General features: G+C 35.1%; 1 long non-coding RNA gene across 1 annotated transcript; it reads right to left on the reverse strand.

Annotated features, from left to right (window-relative positions):
- Positions 1-826: 826 nt before the first annotated feature.
- On the reverse strand, positions 827-2,994 carry LOC104441141. The gene is made up of 3 exons (XR_005550539.1): positions 2,812-2,994; positions 2,629-2,682; positions 827-1,122 (listed from the first exon to the last, which is right to left on the reverse strand). It is a non-coding gene; the product is annotated as an uncharacterized LOC104441141 (long non-coding RNA).
- Positions 2,995-7,808: the final 4,814 nt, after the last annotated feature.

Genomic DNA, 7,808 nt, shown 5'->3' on the forward strand with positions numbered 1-7,808 from the left:
TTTTAACCTCAAATATTGATAGGATTATGAGATTGTTGGTACATATAGCTACATTGTTTGATCGTAGGCATTCCAAGGTGAGTGGTGTTATCTCTTCTTCAAGTTTATCAATTCCTGTTTCGAAAGCAATATGGATTATATATTATATAAGTTATGGAATGGGATTGCTATTGCATAACAAACTAGATCAACATTTACCATTTCTTGATTATTTATGAATGTTTTAGAAAACGTGTTATGGAAGTTGTTGTGAAAGTTTACATATATGTGTTATGTTGCAAACAAATTTATTGAATGAGTTCTAAAATAATTTGGGAGACATTTTGAAATGTTATTGGTTTATGAAATGAATTCCGAAATGATATGAGTAATGTCTTGTATATTATATATTTTATTTGATAAATAGAGTAGGGTAAGATGATATATTTTGGGTTTGCAAAAATTTTTTTATAGAATTTCATTGGCTTTGAGTTGTTTTATGAAAGGTGATTTGATTCAGTATATGAAACCAATTGTCATATGGACTGGTGAAGGGGTAAGTGTTATATGGTAATGTGAACTCATGTGAGCCACCTTTAGGGCCTTATAGTCAAACGTGCTACATGGCAACTCGAGCCACGTGGAAGTCACCTCTAGGACCTCATACTATTGATATATGTTGGTCAATGATTAAGTGCTACACAAGAATGAGAACGTGACTTTGTGGGAAAAGCTAAAAAGGAAGGTGTGCGGGTAGAGCTGTCGAAACAAGACTATTTGTTCAGGCAATAAAAACGCGGCAAGATACAGTAAAAAGTATATGGAGAAAATCTGAATACAACATGAATGAAGTAATAAGCTTAACCAGTAATTATTTGACTTGTCAAGTAAAAGTTACGATATATTGATGCTGACACGAATTGATACGATAATAGGTATGGGTACAACATATAAATGACGATTTGACCACACTGATAGGGTTCATGTGGTTCTAATGTAGTGGAGAAACGGTTGTGGTGGCACGATAACCTCTGTTCGAACAAAGGATACCACAACAATAACCATTCGGTAGCCTTATTTTTGTAATAAACTTGCATCAATAGCATCCTGGACTCAACTTTGGGTTGCCTCCACTTGCTTTACCTGCAAACTCAGAATAGCAAAAAAATTAAAAATTAAAAAAGAAGTCAACAACCCTACTACGTCTCATTTAGCATTTACCAATCAGTAACTTGCTCATGTCGATAACCATTGATCGAAAGCCAACAAGCGCGAGACTCAAATAGGAAGAATCAGTTCAGAAATGCATGTGTGAATGTATAAATCGTTCAAAGTCAAAGTCGAGCTTGGAAGAGCTCAATTCCAAAAGTATTTGGTCAAGAAAATTCCAGTGCTTTCACTTTCTGAGCAAGTTGCATGCATTTACCTTATCGCCCTCCCATTTAATCATTTTCACTGCGTCCTCGACCTTGGCTAGTGCTCCCATTTGATATCTCAATTATATGAACGGCCCGTTCATATGAGAAATGTTAGTTACGAGATCTATCACTCAATGCATCTAAGGTTGAGATAGAAAAGATCGTCATCCAAGTCATTTGTTAAGCTAATGATTGACCCGAATGAACCGAAAACAATATTGGGCACCCAAAATAATGTCCAAGCTTTTATATACTGATCGTAAAAATAAGGATACAAAAAATTCATGTTCCATTATTGATGTGCTATGGTCCTTATCCAATTTTGGTTCGTGCAATTTATTTTGACATGTTTTATTTTTTAACTAAGATTCAATCCCAATTCTTAGATGATCTATCTTAACATCAATTCCGCTTTCCAATACACTTTTTTTTTGTGCATATCTTAACCCGTACTATCTTAATATGTCCTCAAAAAGCATGATTAAGATAATTCACAAAACCTATGATGAACAAACAAAAGTAGCAATGAAACGATACTTATAATTTGTCGTGCACATTTATAGAACCCAAGTTACCATTTTCGGAGGTGGTAAACACATCTAAAATAGGGTAAAATTGTTTTCTGCATTGGTAAAATGATGTAAAATACAGTAAATATATCATAGAAAAGTCCATAATTCACATTCATTTGCCTCATAATACATCGAATATGGATGAAACGGAGGTGGGAACAACTTAATATGTGTGTAAACTATATCCTAGTAATAATGGGTTCACAGAATATCTTAAGTTCAAATTCTATTTAGATGGATTTATGCAAAAGAAAAGAGCTAATTAATGGGCTGTATCCATAATGTTTAATATGTGGATGTATACGACTTAGTTTACTATGAATCAACATATGTTATTAATTATGCTATTGCTGTGATGGTTTTTAGTACAATTTGGCGCATGATTCATATATTAAAGGGTATAGTATGCACTTGTCCGAGAAGTCCTCATTCCATTAACGAGGGAAAGACTTCGGAAAAGAGCCCTGAATTTTTATGTTCTGTTTTTTTCGGAGTAACGTATGTACGATGTATTGCCAATTTACCACCTATTATTCAAACGAAGGACCTCCGACAATGGCAACAAACGGTTCAGCCAAATACATTCTCCAAATAATAGTGATCTAAAATGAAAACATGGTATCGATGCAAAATACGCGCAAGTTTTCGTAGGTACTTACATCAACGACATCCAGGGCTCCCCGGCGGGTCTCCTGGAATTACCGGCCCTTTGCCTCCGAAGAGAAAGAAAGAGTCAGAAAAGATTAATAATTCTCCTGATCTTTGTTAGAAAATTGACTTGTGTATGCTAAATCAGATGTGTAGTTGAACACTAATCAAGACACACGTATTCATAAACATACCTGATGCAGTGTTATTTCTTCCGCATGAGCCTTTTTGAAGGATCAGAACCAAGAGAAGAAAACAAAATTTGGAAAACAGATCATAAAAGCTGAGAGAGGAAGAACGAGCACAAGCTCTCTCTGCCATTTTTCTGCAATCAGTTTTGATACTATTCTCTCTCTCTCTCTCTCTCTCTCTCTCTCTCTCTCTCTCTCTCTCGTCTGATAAGCTGTTTTGGCCCCTTTGCGTCGTTCCCTATTTATACAGAAGTGGTTCTTCAGTCAAGGTCGTGCCCGCTTAAAGTTCAAAGTCTTTGGTCTTGAAGTTTCCACAGTCCTGCCATTGAGTAGGTGGTGAAGGACGATTCCATCTTTGAACAAAAATATTGAAAATATGTGAATCTGTCGAGCATCAATAGTTCCTTCATAGAGAACCACCGCTCCCACCTTGTCTCCATAGACTAAGGGTGTCAATGGCTCAAGTCGGGTCGGGTTTCCTTGCTACCCGACCCGACCCAACCCAAATTGTAAGGGTTGTGCGTTATCTCTAACCCAATTTGACCCGAAATGCATAGGATCCATAATGAAAACCCAGGTCGGATTCAGTCTGGAGAAGATGAAGATTTACATGAAATATGATATGATTAAATGAATAATTATACCAACAAGCATATTCTAATTTTACACAACTTAAATAAAAAAAATAACGCCTGTGCAACGCGTGTGTATGCTACTAGTTTAATTGAAAATTAAATGATATTAGATCATCATGTGATTGATATTCAATAGAAAAGACAATAATGGATCTCTTCGTACTCCATTCAATAGTCTTATTGCATTATATTCATTTAGCAAGATATACTCATTTGTGTACATACCTAAACTTTCTCATTTTGGCTATTTATTCTTAAATCAAATATATTTATCCCTTCATATTCATTGCTAATATCTATGACCATCAACGAAACAAAGATTGAATTATACAAAAAAAAAAATTCAAGATTATCTTGAGGAACTTTCTCGTGTAGAAAAAAGAGAATGGCATCTTAACTTTGTTACTAGCTTTCTAAGAGGTATGAAAAAAATCATCAATGATCAAAAAACAAAATGAATGAGCTAAGAATTTGATATAAATAAATAAAAATTTGACTATAATCTCAACCATTGAATGATCCTGAAGAAATATATAGACAAAATCTGAATAAATCGCGAAATGCAACAATAAGATTAGCCAATAATTATTTGGCTTGTCACTCGAAAGATGTTGATATATTGACGCTAACACGAATTGATATGATGATAGGTACGAGTATAACAGATAGAGATGAATTGTTAGCTGTAATTTGGGGTTTCTACAGTTCTTCCCAGAGGAGAAAAAGTTGCAGTGGCACGACACCCTCCGTTCGAATAATGGATATCTTACAATAACAATGAGCATTTTCAGTCGCCTGATTTAGGCAGCAGACTTACACTCATAACATCTTGGGCTGCCTCCTCTGGCTCCACCTGCAAACTTAGAAAGTCAAAGAAACAAGAACCATAAAAAGAAGTTAACAACCCTGCTACATCTCTTGTAGAATTTAACAATCAAATACTTGCTGTGAATCTGATGATATGACCATCGATTGAAAGCCAACAAGCGTGAGACCGAGCTAAGAGGTATTGGTATAGATATGTATGTATGTAATGTTGGTAGTGTGTTTGTAAAACAAATTAAAATGCGCCTCATCCCAATTCAAAAAAATGTAAGTGCTCATGTGGACACAATTTGGTACTAATTAATGATCAGTATTTTTATTTATTAAAATTGAAATTTATAATTATAAAATAACCATTGTGTCATATTAAAACAGTGTCATATTAAAACAGTGTGAATGTTTATAATAAACCCATGATTTTTTTAATTATTTAATTTCGAATTTATTAGTTCTATCTAACGATTATTAGGCGCTCCTACAACCTTTATAACATATGGAGAGTTGTGTCTATTCGGACATAACTTCTTCTCCTTGAAATGTTGTAATTTTTCATAAATTATAAAATTCTGAATTTTCAATATGTTTTTTGAGAAAATATCTGTTCAGAGATAACTTCCTCCTAAATGTTGCAATTTGTTCTGAAAATATATATTCATAGTTTTACGTATAAATTATTTTGACAATCTCAAGACTCCTTTCAAAGTTATTTTCCGGTTGGTCGTGTTTTTTAAAAGGAAAAACAAAAGATTGTTGGTTAAAGTCGTTCTTGGTAGAGCTTTATTTAACAAGTCTTTGTCCAAAAATTTCCAGTGCTGTCCCTTTCTGGGCAAGTTCGATGCACGTCTCATTTGAATTCAACTATTTGCATCGACAACTTTGACTCCCCCATTCGATTATATCTACTATCTATTTATATAAGATAAAATAAATGTACATCGCAATTGTATATTACATTAACGATCGACCCAAATGAACCGAGTCAACAAAAATCAATTTTAACTACTAGAAATAGTTGCCTAGCAATATCGGACACAAAGACTAATGTCCAACCTTCAAATTTACATATTCAAAATTAGAATAAAATAACAAAATTTTTCCATGTTCCGTTGTTAATGTGATGGTCCTTGTCCAAATTTGGTTTGCGAAGCTTGTTTTGGCAGATTTGATTTTGAACTAATATTCAATACAAATTTTAGGACTGTCTACCATTTAATCATCTCCATTTTCCCATACGATTTTGTTGGGTATATCTTAACCCATACTATCTAACATTTCATCTTAAAGCATGATCAACAGTAACATCGCTACTTATAATTTGTTATGCACATCTATAACACATAAACAATAGGGTAAGATGGTCTTTACGCCACAAAATAATGTAAAGTACGGTAAATATTTAATGACAAACTCTACTATTCACATCGATTTGCCTAATAATACATGTATATGGATGAAATGTAGATGTGAAATCCTACCTAAAATATATCCTTGGAATAATAAATACATGAACATAATCAGATGATATTTTCAGGTCAAGTTCTACTTAGAGGGATTAATGCAAAGGAAAGGGCATATTAGTTGGTTGTAGGCACAACGTTAAAGTACGTCATACAACTTAGGTTACCATGAATTAACGCAAAAGAAAAGAGCTTATCCTATAATTTACTGATTATGCAACATCTGTTGGAGAAATCTTCTTGAAGTGTTTTGAAGTTGACAAAACGTTTCTATCAGTCTAGTCTGAAGGCTTGTAGACTCTGCTATTTAAAGTCTGAAGACCTCCGGACAGCCAGACTGAAGACTCAAAGTCTATCCTCATTGACAGTCTCTAATCCGTTGAAGAAAGGTTATCCAGAACTTGATGTTTTGTTAAGGATTTGACCTTATCAACTAGAGAAGATCTCGTGGTTGGAGAAGACATAACGGAGTCCTTTGATTGATCGAAGATTGACTTGATAATTGAAGATTCGATGATTGTCTAAGTATTATTGGAAGGTTCTGCTTATGGAAACCGAGATCCTGATTGTATGGGCGAACAGGATTGATGGGCTATCAACACGTTCCTTTAATAGCTTGAACAATCTTCCTAATTGATTCCGTCCAACGGGTAGATTGGAGGAATTCCTTTGGTAAGTGCCAACGGGTATGATGGCATAAAGGAGTATATAAGGAAGACTGTCTTAGTTGTTCAAGGTGTGCGCGATAGAAAAATTCCAAAGTCTGAAACTCCTATTTGTTTAGATAAATCCTTTGAGCGAATACTTGTATACAAAAGAGAGTCTATATTTGTGAGAGACCTTGAGGAGGTGTGGTAGAACATCTACACTTTGTGGAATCAAGGCAAAGCTGTGCTGTAACTTCTCTTTTGATCATAGTGAAATCCAGCCGGTGGGCTGTCAGTGCGGAAGAGTGGACGTAGGCTTGGAATAAGCCGAACCACTATAAATCCTGTGTTCAATTTTCTCTTCCTCACTCTCTCTACCTCGATCGTATTTCATTTTGTTAGTTAAGAGAGAATTTACTTTCTATCATATGTTAAGAATCGCTTCCGTATATCGATAAATTGTTTAGGCACCTATTCACCCCCTTCTAGGTACTCATACTAGCAATATCAATTGGTATCAGAGCCTGTATACTTACTTTATTTGAAGTGTTTTACTTCATAGTAAAAGATCCATGGCTAGTATGCTAGCACCAGGGCTGATGGAAGGGCAAAGCAATACCAGACCACCCTACTTTGATGGAAAGGATTACAACATCTGGAAGAACAAGATGAAAACTTTCCTACGATCAAAGGATCCTCTGGAATGGGACGTTGTAGAAAAAGCAATTAATCCTACCACTGCATCAGTCTACGAAAGAGGAAAAGAAAGCGAAGAAACCAGCGGAATGTCTCGGGAAGAAATAATCAAGAGACAAACACTCAATGCAAAAGCAATTTACTCCTTATATTGTGCTTTATCACCAACTGAATATAATAGAATATCTTCTTGTGGTACAGAAAAGAAGTTTGGGACAGATTGCATATCACCTATGAAGGAACGGTCAGTGAAGGAAACAAGAATCAACATTCTTCTCGGTCAATATGAAGCCTTCGAGAATGAAACCAGGAGAATCACTATCGACATGTTTAGTCGTTTTACGAGATATTGTGAATGGTCTTGAAAATCAAGGTCAACCAACTTCGATCCCATGAAGGTAAACAAGCTCTTGCGTGGACTCTCCGAGGGGATTGGAATCACATAAAGACTTCGATAAGAGAGACGTAGAGAATTATGCCACTATCGTCGACGAGCTAATTGGAACTCTTCAATCTTATGAAGTGGAACGGATCAATGAAGATGAAGATCCAAAAGGTAAGAAATCCATTGCATTAAAATCAAATGATGATTATGATGATACAGATTCTGAAGAAGATATGGACGATGAGGAGCTTGCTCTCATGATAAGAAGATTCAGAAAACTGAATAGAAAAGGAAGAAGGTTCAACTCAAAGAAACAAAGCTTTCAAATACAACAGACCAAGTCTGTTGATGATGA

The sequence above is a fragment of the Eucalyptus grandis genome, chromosome 4, assembly GCF_016545825.1.
Source record: "Eucalyptus grandis isolate ANBG69807.140 chromosome 4, ASM1654582v1, whole genome shotgun sequence".
In the NCBI taxonomy this organism is placed as follows: domain Eukaryota; kingdom Viridiplantae; phylum Streptophyta; class Magnoliopsida; order Myrtales; family Myrtaceae; genus Eucalyptus; species Eucalyptus grandis.